General features: G+C 41.1%; 1 long non-coding RNA gene across 5 annotated transcripts in view; it reads left to right on the top strand.

Annotated features, from left to right (window-relative positions):
• LOC110396566 overlaps positions 2478 to 15305 on the top strand; it is a 31877-nt gene continuing 19049 nt past the window's right edge. For 4 of the 5 annotated variants that reach the window (XR_002437060.1, XR_002437059.1, XR_002437061.1 and 1 more), the window contains exons 1-3: positions 2478 to 6904; positions 8945 to 12535; positions 13008 to 13084. This is a non-coding gene — a long non-coding RNA (uncharacterized LOC110396566). The remainder of the gene's footprint in view (positions 6905 to 8944; positions 12536 to 13007; positions 13085 to 15305) is intronic. The other variant, XR_002437063.1, reaches the window with a different exon arrangement.

A 15305-nucleotide genomic window follows, 5' to 3' on the forward strand; every position in this document is an offset into this window, starting at 1 on the left:
TTCAACACTACCATGAGCTATGCATTTTTGTCAGCAATGACCAAGAGCCTGCATGCTGCACTTGTAACAATCTGCACCAGTGGATGTGACCCACTGTCACCACTGCTGAAATGCACCGCACCACTCACCACCTCACACTTAGATCCACTGTTTGGCCTCCATCAACGTTCAGGAAGCATCAATGAATATCAGTAGGTGCCATTTTTACCACGTGAAGGAATTCAGTAACACATCTTTGCTTCATCTGCACTTCCATGTCAGATGCCATTTGTCAGACTGCCCCTCTGCTGCCATCTGTCGCACAACAACAAAATGTATTAGGATATTGGTGGAAAGGTTCATCCTCTACTACCACGTCACCAACATCCGCCTCTGAAGTCTTAGGCTGACATAAAATAGGAGGTGTTACTCTTGGAGCAGCCCTTGTATATAGTGGGTATAGTATTTCTTGGTAAGTAAATTATTGTCTAACGTTCAAAATACAAACTGAAGAAACATATCTGCAGAACTTAAAAACTGAACTTCTGTTTGTCTTTTAGTTCCCAAGATCAGTACAGCTTGAAGAATTCAGCAGTGTATGGAGAGATCTGATCCTTACTTTGGTTCTTTTCTGGTGTAAATTTTTTGCATGAACTATCGTTACGTATTTGTTGTTCCCCAGCCCCTTGTTATCCGTGGTTCTCAAGGAGCATGAGTGTGGTGTGTTCAGGCTTGGACCAGCCTGACTCTTTGTTTTAAAGTTCAGTTGCTGCCTAAATGACTTTTTTCAGACAAAGTGAAGTGAGGCAGCATACTTTGAGATGCATTCAGAATAAGCCACAAGTACGAATGGAACATGTTTCAGTTTGTTTAGGTTACAGGTTTAGTTCGTTTAAACTGGAATTGTCCTATTTCTCAAGATCCATTGGGGTCAGTGCGTCCCAGCTGTGATTGCCTACCCACAGAGACTTTGCAGTTTGACATCTGGCTGAGCACACTGCCTGGACTTCCCAAAGATGGATTTAAAGCCATTTAAACCTGTGCAAATCTCCATTCAGCCCAGGCTGATGCAGCAGTTCAGCTCTGTCAACAGGAGACTGCTGTGTGGTAACACTGAACCATATAATTTGAGTGCTCGTTCACCATTAACAACTCAGGGTGAAGTGTAGAACAAATTTTGGATGGTATGAGGAGAGAAAATAAAAGTTTTTTCTGAGGTAGGTCAGAGGGGACAAGAATAAGAAGATGAAAGGGAGATGGCTGAGGGAAAGCAGAACAGAGAAGATTAGCAGGTGGCATGGAGGGAAAGGGGAATTATCTGTAAGCAGTGGGGGAAAAAAAGGGAGAATAGAAAATGGAGGAAAAAAGGGCAACTGTCTCAGTTTTGTCTGAACAAAATAAAAAAATTGCTCACTGGCATTCAAATGCTTTTGTTAGAAATGTCTTTTAAATCATTCTGGAAAGAAAAATGTGAGAGAATTAAGGTCAGACTTTTGAGAGATAGGAACTGCAAGAAGACAATGTGTAAAAGTTTGAATAACTGCTCTGCCCTCAGGCTCTTCCCTGCTACTGTATTTTCCTACTTCTGTTTTGAAAACAAATTTGTAGACAAAAATTGTGGTCCCTTTGAAATTGATGGGAAGCTTAAAACATTGAGCGTGTCTAAAAATGGGAAATCTGATCAGTGTTTTGCATTTCCCCACTACTAATTGTTTTAGGATTCTGCATTTTCATACCAGAAGTGCCATCACGCTGAAAAACTTAATGGTGTAGTACGATTTTGGATCTCTTCGTGAACCCTTCCTCAAATTTGTTAGCTTCTGAGTGAAAATGTTTTCCTTAACAATAGTATAGCCAATTGGACTTTAAAACCTGGACTTCAGTTAGTTTCTGTGACTTGTGAAAATATGAATTAAGATCACAAGCTAGGTAAACTTTTTATGGTTTACAAACCAAACAGTTCTGTTGCTTGGAGATATTTGCATTGTGGTGCATACTCATGTCAGTTCCACTGGCTAAAAATACGAATGTCAGTACCACTCGGTGTATCATATGCCTTTCCAGAGTTGAGAGTCATTGCTTCTTCTGAAAACTAGGGAAAACTAAGTTTAACCTCGCTGTAGTTTAAATTTCCCCAAACATGAAGTTGGTAACAGCTGCTGGGAGTTACCTGTGTGGGAGTTATGTGTTAGGTGTACAAGAGGGTACAAAGGGACTGTGTTTAAAACAGCTTGGCCAAGTGATCTGTGATGTGAGGAGTTTTAGAGCCTTTCTTTGGCTCATCTCAAAAGCACCAAATACTCTTTCAGACCATATACAACTGGGAAAAGGATGTGAATTCAACATGCTAAATATATGTTTGGCAACAAGAATATAAGGTTACAGAATCATAGAATGGCTTGGTTTGGAAGGGACCTCAAGGATCATCAAGTTCCAACCCTGCTGCTACGGACAGGGTTGCCAACCACTAGATCAGATTGCCCAGGGCCCCATCCAACCTGGCCTTGAACACCTCCAGGGACGGGGCATCCATAGCCTCTCAATTAACCACTCTCTCTGTGAAGAACCTCCCCCTGAAATCTAATCTAAATCTCCCTTCCTTCAGTTTGAAACCATTCCCTACTGTCGTGTCACTATCTACCCCTGTAAAAAGTTGTTTTCCCTCCTGTTTATAAACTCCCCACCAAAGTGAATAGTGGTTTTATTCTTATGTGTTATATATGCTGTATCTCAGATTCCTGTGATCACTTACATATTCATAATGTTAATCTTTATTATAGTTACCCTTGAAGAAGGAAGCAAGATTAAATGCTGTTATTTTGCAGCTACATGAGGAGCAGTTGTTTCTAATATTCTTCTCTAACTCTTAAATAATTTTTCTCATATCAAAGATTAGAATCCTCTTCCATTCCTATATAGATATTCTGTAGCACATCGCACCATGTTTTCTTCATTATTTAATTGTCCTAAAACTAGTTTATAATATTAAATTGATGAAAAAAATATAAGCACTTGTATCTCAAGCCATTACTGCACAATAGCAATAGAATGAGTGCAGGTGATAGGAGAGGACCTGCTCCAGATTCCAAGTTTCAATATCAAAGAGGCATGAAAAATTTGTATTTTCTGATGGTAATAGTAAATCCATTTGAAGAGATTAAAGTATATAATATTCTAACAGTTTATATGTTATTTCTAATCTATGTCAAGTTTAGACCTTTCTTATCCCATCCAGTTTACTTGACAGTCATTTGCTCTGATCTTACGTTCTTGACGTAAATCTTGGTAACCTGATGTCTGAGGACTGAATCCACACATTGAGTCTGATTACATTTGCTTCCCACGTTTCCACTGGCTGCAGTGATGGTAGTATCCTGCAGAATTATACAAATGTATATTTCAACATAATTAAGGCACAAGGTGCTGATGATTATACATACAGAAAATGTCTTAAGGGTATGCATTTCTCTCATTGTCTGTAGGGAAATAACATTGGATTACACTCAGGAAGTCGCAATCATTCCATGTCTTTTCAGATTTTATTTGATCTTACATGAGCACTGTCGTATTCATACAACTGTTACTTGTTTGTGGCTATTAGTGTTAGTGAGAATGCAAAGCAACATAAATTTAGTATCATTTTACTGAGATACGTAGCGAATGGTTAGCAGCACCAGTGCACGACAGACACATTGCATATACATTGTGAGGAAAAGAAGAGAGGCTGCTGCGTGGAGCCCATTACACAATTCACAACGAATGTGCCAACTAAGCAGGCAGATAGCCCTCAAAAATTGCGTCTTGTTGGCACTTTATCTTTTGCTCCTGGTTAGCTGTTGACCCAGCATGCTGTTGACATCATTAGTTATTGGTGCATGCACATCTGCATTACGGATGCTTTTTCATACTCAGAATGATGTACTGAAATAAGTAACCAGTCTCAAAACATAACAGAACTTCTCTTGCATTTTCTGAAGCTGGCTTTTCCTGGATTACCTTATGGAATGAAATTAGAAACCCAAGGCATTGCCATGCTGTAGGTCTGAGATGCTGTCCTGTCCTAACAGAGTCAGGCAGTGCTTTGCTTCATTAATTTCAATGGTAAATCTTTTTCTAATGGACAATGTGATCAGTCAGTTCTGCCTTAAGAGAGGAGCAGGAAATGTTTTCAGGTTTCTTCTACATCGCCTGAGTTCTATAGTTACCTCTATGAGTTGTCATGCATTTTCTTATTCTAGGTGGCAGTGACTGGTTCCCAGTGTTTCTCTGTCCTGCTTTGCTTTTCTGATGTCAATGTGAGCGGATGCTCTACTAGGAAGTACCTTCTAAGCAGCATTTAGACAAGTTCCTCTTTTGATTTCTAATTGCATCTCTAAGGGAGGAATCAGTTCTAAATGTGGTTTTAGAGTCAAAGAGTATGACATCTGTAGCCTTCAGCTGGGCCTCAGATGTCACGTTTCCTATTTCACAGGAATTTATATGCTTGTATTGTACAGTTTTTTCCCCAGCGTATGTAGGTCTTTATTACGATTTCCTTAGCAAATGGAAGAATTTTCAGGTATAGCAAAGATGCAGTTACATTTGTGACAACCTGAGCAGATAAATTTTAACTTTCTTGTAATGCATGAGCCAAAAATGAGTTTCTCACAATTGTAGAAATTTCGAAGAACAGGGATTCAATTAATGTGGGAAAAGAGCTGCTGTACATCTCTAGTTTCTTCAATAGCCCATTTCTCTGGCCAGGCTCACCTTTGTCACTTGTCACCACTACTCCACTCGGTGTTTATAATTGGTTCCTAAACTGGAAGCACACTCATCTTGAGTCTGAGCTAGGTAATTGGGAGAATGTATTGTCCCCACTTCAAGGCCTGCGCTGTCCATTTCTCAACAGGGAAATGGATATTTTTGATGATTCTCCTGTAGCAGCAGTATGGCAGCCTCCCACAGCCTTCTCATGCTGCTTCCTTCATTATGGTGAGGGGTTGTTGTGTTCTGGGTACCAGGTTCTGCATTCACCCACGCTGTGTCACGGAGACCCAGGTAACCCAGCCCGAATGGCAGCCCCGGCCTCAACACCCCTACATAACCCCTACACAGCACTTTGGGCTTCCAGAGTTACAAAGTTATTACTACAGGGATGCACTTCTCACACACACAGGCAAGTTCAGCATGATTGCGTAAGTTGATTTTTCCTTAGAAAAGCCATCTGAGCAATCAATTTTACTTTATGCTTTGGTTTGCTTTCTGTGCAATAGTGTGGCATTTCAGCCATATGCAGCTAATGCTGATATCTGACTTTCTTTTCTACTCTGAGAAAATTTTCCATGGGAAGGAGCTGCTCTTGTACTTCTGCAGCTCTCCAATCTGCCTCAACTTGAACTTGAATAATTCCTGTAGCTGACTGGAAAGTCCACTGAAAGCTTCAAGATAGCAGCTTACTTTCTCTAAGCGGTTTGGTGGATGATTTGTCCTCTAAATGATTTAGTACCTGTCTTTCCAGAAGGGATGAATTTAGATTGTGTGTTCTATAATTCAGTGAATTCTTAGTGCTCGGGTGAACACATAAAGAAATTATTCACCCAGTATTATAGCAAATCTGTCACTTGTAAATTTTTTTCCTTTCATCAACGGTTCTGTGTTCAATAATATCTGGACTAGGGCACTGAGAACTAGAAGGCAGTGGGAACAGGAAGAGCAGAACCGTGTTTAAGTGTGTGGTTATGCTGGAGCATTTAAAGCTTACTGGATAGGGGGAAAAAAAAGAAATGCTCTGAGGTTTTTATTTTCTTTTAGAATAACTGCTGTTTTCAATGAAGTGTTGGTTCAGCATTGCAGAAAATGTTGTGGTTCTTTTCCTCTGAAAATATGTTGAACGTATCTTTGCTACAAACAAACGTGCATTTACTGTGTCACCCTAGGAGGCGTGGTACTCCATTTCTTTATGTAAATGTTTGTTTACTGGCTTAATAGCCGCCATCACCTTAAAAAGGAGTGTTCCCAGGCAACTATTGTGCCTGCTTGTAGCAATATGGGAAGTCTCTACTACAGTTTTTAGTCAGACTTTTCAGTGAAAAAACACTCTGTGAGGTGGGCCCACACAATGCTTGTGCATGTCTGTAGTCTCTATCTCTTTATGACTCAGAGACCTTGTTCTCCAAACGGGTGATTCACTGGGAATTTAATGTGTCTGTCATTCAAAGACAAATAATCAACTTCGTCAGAATCTGATCTAAGCAGTTCTGCAGAAGGTACTTCAGGCAAACTGAGAAGAGACCACAGAAAACTCACTTCTACTGTTTATAACTGTTTTTACAACAGTAGGGCATTGAAAATGAGCTATAGTCCCTTCCAGAGCAGCATTATTTTGGGGAAAGTATTTTATCCTCTCTTGGAAAGTGTTACAACCCCAAAAACATGTCTTGATTAAATTTCAATAACAGAAGAATTACAGTTCTGTTTAAAAAACAAAATGCAATTAGAAAAATGGTTTTTGTGTTGCTAGTATATGGCAGCTCTTCTGTGAATAGGAAGAAGTTTGTAATCATTCATAAGTCTTTGAAGTGCTATTATTATTTATTTTTTTAAAGAGATTAAATTTTGTCTGCTGCCAAGGTCTTCTGAAAGTCTTTTCTTTTTTTCTTGTACACTGCAGAGTTGGTTAGGCAATTTAGTCGTACCCATTGTATGTAAGAGATATTGGAAACTAACATACTCAGTTCCAGTGACTTAATCAGACAAGATTTACATAAGATTAACAATTAAAAACTTCAAATGACCTCTCCACTGCTGTATCTGCCAAGATTTGAATCACAGTTGCCTCAGGTTAATGTTTTACAAGAACAATTGAATAGGTTTACATTGATGCCAAGTTAAATTCTTAAAAGGTAGAATCAAATGAGTGTTGGATGGATGCATGCGTGAGCTGGTAAGCAGATTATATTTTGCTGTTCTCTCTTAATTATCGTTTTAGTGTTGCCTTCGGTAAAGTGTGAGATTTGGAGTTCTGATTTCTTTGATAATTTCAAAAAAAGTGAGAAGCCTTTGTGTCTTTTGGGGGAATTGTCTGATTCTCCTGCTTGAAGCCTCCCAGTCTTAAAATTGGGTCCATTTGTTCTAATTTTAACTCATGTCCCAGGCTCTGGGAAGAGAAAGTTTAGCTCTTCAGTGAAGTGAAATGTGTTTTGTAAGGGTGGTTTTTGTTGTTTTCTCACCCTGATTTTCACTGTGAGAAAGTAGAGATGTGTGGCCCAGTAAAGAAGTTAAACCAACATTAGTTCTGCAGTAGGTTATATTTCTCGGAAATCTAAAGATACTGATTGAAAATGTTAATGCAGGAAAAAATCATGAAGTAGTATTGCTGGAAGGGACCTTGAAAGCATCTAGCCTCTCTTCATATCCCAACACATACAAATGCCTATTTCTGTAATGCCTGATTTAGTTTATACTGTGTGTAATGACTTCTCCAGTCCATGCAGCAGAGGCCTACAATCCTCCTTGCCCATTAGGACACTTGCTTCTTTCATAACAACTTGAAGGCCTGCTTTTCTTGCTGAAGAACTTGTGCCTGGCCAACTCAAGCTGTTTTCTTCTGTCCTACCATGAGACACTTCAGGCTGCTCTGTAAAGAAGAGAATTACTGTACTTGCGGTTTGAGGGAGGATGATGGGGCTTGGGAAATTCCTTCACGGAACATATTCTGGAATAACTGGAACATCTTACTGCATTTTATTTCCAAACATCTTTAGAAGTGAAGAAAAGCTGAACAAGTAATTAGATCCCACTGTGCTAAACGAAAGCACAGGGAAGGTGACGGAAATTTTTAATGACTTAATTTCAGTGGATGACACTGTGACACTGTTGGCGGCAGCTACCAACTCTTCCAGAATTCGCAGGATAACTGGCATAATTCTTCAGAAAGAAATGTCTTCATCATTGTGCAGTTGCAGCGAACTTACAGTACAACACTTCTTGCTCTGGGGCAGATAGTGTGGAGGACTTGTCTCCAACACTCATGAGTGTCTGTTCGCAGTAGTCAGATAGGTCTTACCTTTGGTAGTACTGCGCAGTGACAGAAGATGCGTTACATTGGCACAGCTCTGTTAGATAGTCTCAGCTCTCAGAAAGGTTGCAGAGCTGGATGTGTTGTATTGTGGTCCTGATAGTTCCTGTGCTTTGGAGAAGGGATACGTCCGTGAGGCATTTGTGTGACAGTCTGACCACCCATTCAGTGTTTGTAACATGAATATCAGTCCTCATTTCACAAAGAAGTTGAAATCTGTTGGAAGGATGATGGGGAACAAGAAGAGGAGAGGGAAACTAGAAATGGAGAAATGTGTTTCTGCAGGGATTCACTGACAGCTGTTCTAAGTGTGGGTAGGGAGGTTATTTGTACACAGTTGTGTGTTTGAGGATGTTTGTGCAGAAACTGTTTGGATCCATGGAGTCTGCTTCAATTTTAGACATGAATTCCGTTTACTCAGTGCACAGAGTAAACAAGATTTACCCTCCAGTTCTATCAGCTCAGTCTTTTCCAAAATAATTTCAATTACTGTTTTCAAAAGAATGGATGGGATTAAAAACAGTTGCAGAGGAAGAAAGAAGTGTGAAAGTCAAAGCCAGCCTAGAGTACAAGTCAGACTCCAGTTCAGCTTGGCACTCGGCAGAAAAGTGCTTCTAAAAACATGGAATCTCAGCAGAGATGGAGGTGAAGGTCAGAAATTCTGTAAAACTTAATCTGAAAAGAGCAGATCTCTGGACCAGTTGCTTGGCTGAAGCTATAGACTGCACAGGAAAGAATATATGAAGTATGAAAGAAATAGCAACCATTGCTGTGGAAGTGTGATGCTTCGTGTCCTCCCTGTCCTTCGTGATCTTTTAGGTTTTTTCTTCTTGTGATTGGAAAGAAGCGAAAGCCTGCTTGTGAAACCAGAACTGAATACTAAGGATTTTTTTATTTTTTTTTTAGTAAGTGAGGACCTTTTAAGGCATGTCTGCACAGTAATCATTGAATTGATCTTGGTGCTCAGTCAGTAGAGCCAGTTGTCTGGGGTAAGTGTGCCATGTAAGTCTGGTGAGTAAGACGTGGGGCTTGGGAAGCTGGATCATGGAGTTGCTGCGTGATCTCAAGCAAGTTGTTTATAGTCATCATGTTTACTGTACCAGATGCTCAGCAAACTGCCTGGGTTCATTCTGGGAACTAACACTGTGTTGCAAAACAGACACAGTTCCCAGATAGAAAAGCAATTTAACTTAATCTTCTCATTCCTCATACATGAAATGTAGCTTCTTGATTTTCTCCTCTCCTTTGGTAAAGGGTTGAGTATTTTCGCTAAAATTGCTTACTGCAGTGAAAATCACAACAGCAGTTTAAAAGCTGAGAATTCTAGGGTTCAGGTTTATCACATTCTACAGTTCCCAGGTGCCCCAGGTTGATGGAATAATATGTGCTGTACTGTGGTGTGGTTTATGTGTACTCATAATATATAGAATTAGTCATCACAAATCAACTATTTTTCACTGAATTATAGTCAGGCATTAAGGTGCCTTCATTCCAGAGGGGTTTTAATCTTGTGCGATCCCATAAGGAGAGAAAACATGAGGATGATGCACTGCAGTCTGTATTTATTTTTTTTAATGCAAAGTGGCATTATATTCCCTAAGTACAATGCATTTCCTATGGTGCTCTGCTGAAGGAAACTTTGTGGTAACTAAGGTCATGACATGTTAAAGCTATACAGAGATCTAATGGTAGTATCAGGAGAATGAAGTCTGATGTTTACAAATTCTAGTTCTCAGACCCTCTGTAATTCTTGGGCTTCGTGTTGGTAGTCCATAAAAAATCAGTCACTTGCAGAAGGGAGAGTAGTCACCTTCACTGTCTAGGAACAGAACTGAGAACCTCTGGCTCTGACAGACTTTTCCAGGCAATGCTTTTTGGTGTTTTTGGCATGAGCATCTGCCAAGTCTCCTGATTTTACACTCAGCTCTACCAGAATTTGCAGAGACAGATGCTGTCCAAGTTCAGAAAATCTTGGAGCAAATCTGCAGCTCTGTTGGCTTCAGCATCTGTCTTTCAGATTGCTGAGAGTTGTGCAGGGGTTCAAACATGCCAAGATGTTGAAATGCTGAATCACGTCTCTGTCCCCCCAGCTGCCTCTCCGTGGCATAAGAGGCATATAGTTTTCTGAGGCATATTGCCACCACCGTCCAGATCTTGGAATAGTTGTTACGGAGTCCTTATTGCTCACTCCACAGAGTAAGAGATGCATAGTACAGCTCTAGGGGGGAATTGTGCAGAAGTGACTCTGTGGTACCCCACCCAGTGACAGCTGCACACTCTGCTGCTCTGTGAAAAGGTTGGGTGCCCTTTACATTGCTGCAGCCCAGGCTTAGCTGCTAAAATCTTCAGAAATCCAGTGCAGCAGAAAAGAGCTGGCCAAGTGCAAGGATCCATACATCCTCATCCAAGGGGATGTGGCAGATGCCACATGGTGACAGTGTTACTGGAAATTTGCTTTTCAGTGTAGAAACATTGCAATGACATTAGCCTTAGAGCCTTGTAGCATTGCTGGGCTAGTTCAAAGCACTGTGCAAGCCAGAATCCAGGCCAGTCCTTTTTAAGTAGCACATAGGGTTGGAAGAGAAGAGGGAATATTCTGGCTTTCCATATCTGGGCCGTGGCCTGAGTATATCTCATTGTTGGCACATTCGCTGCTGTCTGGCAAACTTGAGTGCTGAGAAGCAGTGATAAAGTGGTATTGTCCTAATGGTAGGGCTGTCGTTACCAGATAGAAAAGGGAAGAAAGGCAAATGTACTTCCATTTTTTTCAGTACAGTTAGTCTAGACCTAACTATCTCCAGTGTGGGGTGCAAGTTTTTATCTATTGGTAACCATGGGTCTTCCCAAAACAACTTCACCGTTATCCAGAGCTGAATGCATGCCTGTGCTGGAGCTACCCTTGTTATTAGTGTTCTAGATCTTTTCTATGTCCACCGAAGAGTGTACAGACCAGTAGTTTTTGTGATCCATGTTTCTACATAGTGCCTAGGTCTCTATCCTTAAAATAGTCTTATTTTTGCACATCATCTTCTGTCACTGCAAACCACATTTCAAGATGATTCAGATATCTTCTTGTTGGCTAAAATTGCCACACGTTTCAGGGGAAGACTGTCAAGTTGTACATGTGTTTTTTCAGTCCATCATTACACACATTTACACCCAAACACTGATTTTCCAGGTTGCCACTTTCAGTTTCATCTCTGGTCTTTCATGGAGAAGGTGTTTTTTTGATTGTTTTGTTTTTCCCTTAAGTGAATCTGTTATGAAAAGAAAGTGAATGACAGCAATAGATGCCTGCAGTAGACAGAGGGAATGAGGACCAGCTGTAGCTACTTGGCTTGCAGCCGTTCTCCCAGTGCCCACACCAACAAGAGAAGATGTTGACAGCTCAGTAAATCTTATTTCATTATGAAGCATTGGCTCTACACAAATTAGCTTACTAAAATATACATACATATTTTCTCTTCTAGCAAAAAGGACAAGAAAGAGCAAAGAACTTTTCTAAGTTAAGCACTCACAAAAAAGCTTTCATTTATCTCTTTCACTAGTACGAGTGTAAGAGCTGTTGAGTAGAGTTTTAATGGAAAGCATAGTTTTCTTTTCCTAAGCAACAGCTAGTAGATCAAGCCTGCTCAAAATAAACTTAATTTACATATTTATTTCCTCTGATTTAACCTCCCTGAGAGCAGGAGTGGTGGCATCTGTATAGTCCTAATAAATCACTTAGACTAACTCAATCAGGTCTGGTTTCACATGAGAAGGTTCCCGTAACTGGTTAATTTATTTATTAGATATTAAAGTAATATGGATACTTGTAATCAGTCTGAGCCATCTCGCTGCAATTAATAAAATAGGAAATCAGAACAAGTTTCAGCAGTTGGCTGAATTACAAATGCTGAACTACAAATTACAAAAAGAGAACTGCAGTGGTTATCAGGTCATCGATTTGTTTGTATCAATGACATTGGTTTGCAATGGCCAGAGGGAAAATGCATGATATCCTGCCACAAGCAGAGAAGAAATATGCTCTGCGGGGAAGCGTAGGCCTGAGATGTGAAGCCTGATCCTTTTCAGCAATTCCATAACATCCAGAATGATTGTTTGTAATCAAAGCCTTCAGGTGTTTCTGTTGTTTCCTAGAAACATCTGTTATTTTCACTTCTTGCTAAGATCTTGGCATCTGTGGTGCATGTGGTAGTGGGCTTCCCTGTCCAGTTACTCATTACATGTCCTTTGATCTCCGTATCAAATCTGATTTTTGTTTTGTTTTGTTTTCCCCATTGTTTTCTGAGGAAAAGCAAATACGTGCATTGCTGGTCCAGGGATCGTTTATGGCACTAGCTCCACCACTGGCTTTAGGCTCCCGTGTGATTTGCTTACTTGCAGAGATGCGAGCGGTGCCTGTAGACCACGCACAGGTTCCTCAGCTCTTCCCCTTTTCAAGCAAGCTCAGGACCTACTGAGCTGTCTCCAGAATCAGCTTTCTTTGACATTCAGGTAAGTCCTTGAAAAACCAAATTTTCTGCTGTCAATCTTCATTCTTGAGATTTGCCTCGGGCAAACCCCAAACAAATTCCCAGGCTTTGGAGGTGGACCAGAAGTATGAAATCAACTGAGTAATTCCACCCCTAGTCCAGTCAACCAAATAGTTCTGTCAGAACAAATCATTTTTAGTGAATAAAAGCAGAGGAAATGAGTATTCCTGACATACTCTCAGCAAAACTTATTTTAGATCATGTACTGCACTGATGGCACTGTACTATACTTTTATTGCCCAACTTAGGTAATTTGAGGCTTGATCAAAAGTCTGTGCAAAAGTTTTTCCCAAAGCAAAGCACGCAGAAGACCTGTGCTGCGAAGTAGCTTTCCTTTAGCAGGATTGAATGATGACCTTATCACTTTGCCATGCTCAGTAAGGTGTGTTTGTGGTGTCACTTATGTTTTAGTAATTGTTCCAAAATCTCTCTAGGTTCTTACAGAAGGCAGCAGAGAAAGCCATGCTTGCTTATCTTACAGGAAAACTCTTTTGGATTTCACCTTATCTAGGTAATAAATTGTAGACGATAAAAATAATTTGCTCATCTCATATATTGTATCCTCTCAAGGTGCAGTTGGTGTGTGTTGTGTCCCTTCTCTTCAGGATGTATTTGCCAGACAGAACCTTAGACTAACAAGGCATGACCAAAGTTATACCCCATTTTTACCTTTAAGCCTGGAGTTCTGCTCTCTGCCAAACTTTTTTTCTGTTCTCTCCTGCTTCAGCCTGACCGTGTGCATTACTGCCTTCCCAAATGTTAAATTCAGTTGAGTAACTACTGCCTCAGTGCCAGCCTGAGCCCTAACAGATTGCAAACCCACTGTGAGGCAGAATGTCTTTCCGCATGAGGCTTTCCTATTCCAGATTGCAGGCTTTTTCACATAATGATTCTCATATTTGATATATGAATTCATGGGGCAGCATATAGCAGGGTTTGTCACGTGAAATTCATGTGATTTAATGCACATAGCCAATTACCGTGGACACAGTATTAATTAAATCCCTTCCCTGCAGTATAGGCTCTGTCAAGAACAGCTTGTCCCAAACCATACTTCTGAAACAGAAAGTGAGTTATCTCTCCATGTGACATATTAGTCATTGCAAAATCTTTTAATGAGGCTTTTAATCAGCATGCTTTGGCTTTTCTTCACCAAAATGTGAGATCTGAAATGTTACCTAAGAACAGATTATTTCTTCTGCCAAAAAAAGTCCTGGGGGAAACTGAAGGGAAAATGTTCTCTGCCTACAGACTGCAGCATTTTCTGGAGCTGGGTCAGGAGCTGAGGTGCTGCCACCTCCCCAGGAGAGAGAAAAACCTGGGAATTTCTGAGACCTCACAGAGGATTCTGCTTCTTTGTAGGAGCTGCCTCCCCATTTCAATTCCCAGAGCTGCAGTTGCTTTGGGATATTTAGTTGTTGCTGTGGGGATGTTACTCTCTGGGAGGCAGGTGCTAAAATTCCCTTGTGGAGTTCCTGTGAGGCCTATGACTTAGGGCAGCATTGGAGCAGGGAGTTGAGGTAGGCCTTCCAAAGCTAATGTGCTACATACTGGGCTGGCGTTTCTTCTGACCTCTCCAGGAGATGAAAAACGGAGTTTGATCTTGTGTTCCTGGCCGAGCCCCACTGCACTTGCCCCGAAAGCAAGCCCCCATCGCAGACCCCTGCCTCGTGGATGAAAGTGTGTAATTAAATCTGCCTATGTATGGTGCCCTGCAAGGATGGGCTGTATGGGGCACACATGTGTCAGACTTCCTCCTGATTTCCGCCCTTGCTGGGTGCTTTGTTATTGTGTCCCTATGAGAACGTTAGGAACTACAAAGTACTCAGCTAGCCTGTGTGCTGGCAAGCATTCAGGCTCTGCATAGAACGGCTGTGTTGGCCAGAGCTGCTTACTTCCCTGTCCTACCTTCAGCCAGACTGAATACATGTAGAAAAACACCCCTCAGTTAAGAGCATTTCAGTTGCTTCACTGGTGGTTTGAAATATTTTCCCATTTCTCTATCTGTTAATATTGGCAAGGGCCTGTGTTGGCAGGTTCTTGTGCTGCCAGCTTTCATGCTTTTGTCAAAAGCTATTGAGTTGCTCTGCTAAGCTTCAGCTCCTGCTGCCAAATGATAAATGACAACCTCTAGCCTTGGTTTTTTTGTGTGTGTGTGGCTGAGGGGGAAATGTCACCATATCTGAATTTAAAAATCTAGAAAGGAAAATAACTGTTTGTTCATAGTTGTTACTGTGTTGCTATACTGCTATATGTATACATATACTGTTATATACATACAGGGTATTGCCTCCACAAAGCTACCTATTAAACTGGTTTAGTTCTCTTCAAAAACTCCTTGCCAAAGGCTATCGAATCTAAATTTTATCACAGGACTTTGCAGGGAGGAGGTCTTCACAACACACTGATCCACATCTTCACTCTGTTTTGGTTTGGGCATTCAGATACAGCTTCTCTTTGTCTCTCATGCTGCGGGTTTGTTGGTGCGACCATGGGTATCCACAAAGCCCCTTTTTGGTAGCAAGGCCAAGGGGTGTTTTCTGAGGCAGAGAACTGCCCTTGCTTCAGGTGGCTCTCAGGCCTGGCAGAGATGGGCCTGCTGTCCTACCTGCTGCCCTTTCTGACACGCTCTCCTCCCACGGCAGAACAGGCAACTGGCTGCCCCTCTGAACTGGTAGGATCACACCACAGCTTCACTTCTACTTAATACCAGCTCTGGGGAGCTCTGCTAT

This window comes from Numida meleagris, chromosome 3 (assembly GCF_002078875.1).
Source record: "Numida meleagris isolate 19003 breed g44 Domestic line chromosome 3, NumMel1.0, whole genome shotgun sequence".
NCBI classification, from domain to species: domain Eukaryota; kingdom Metazoa; phylum Chordata; class Aves; order Galliformes; family Numididae; genus Numida; species Numida meleagris.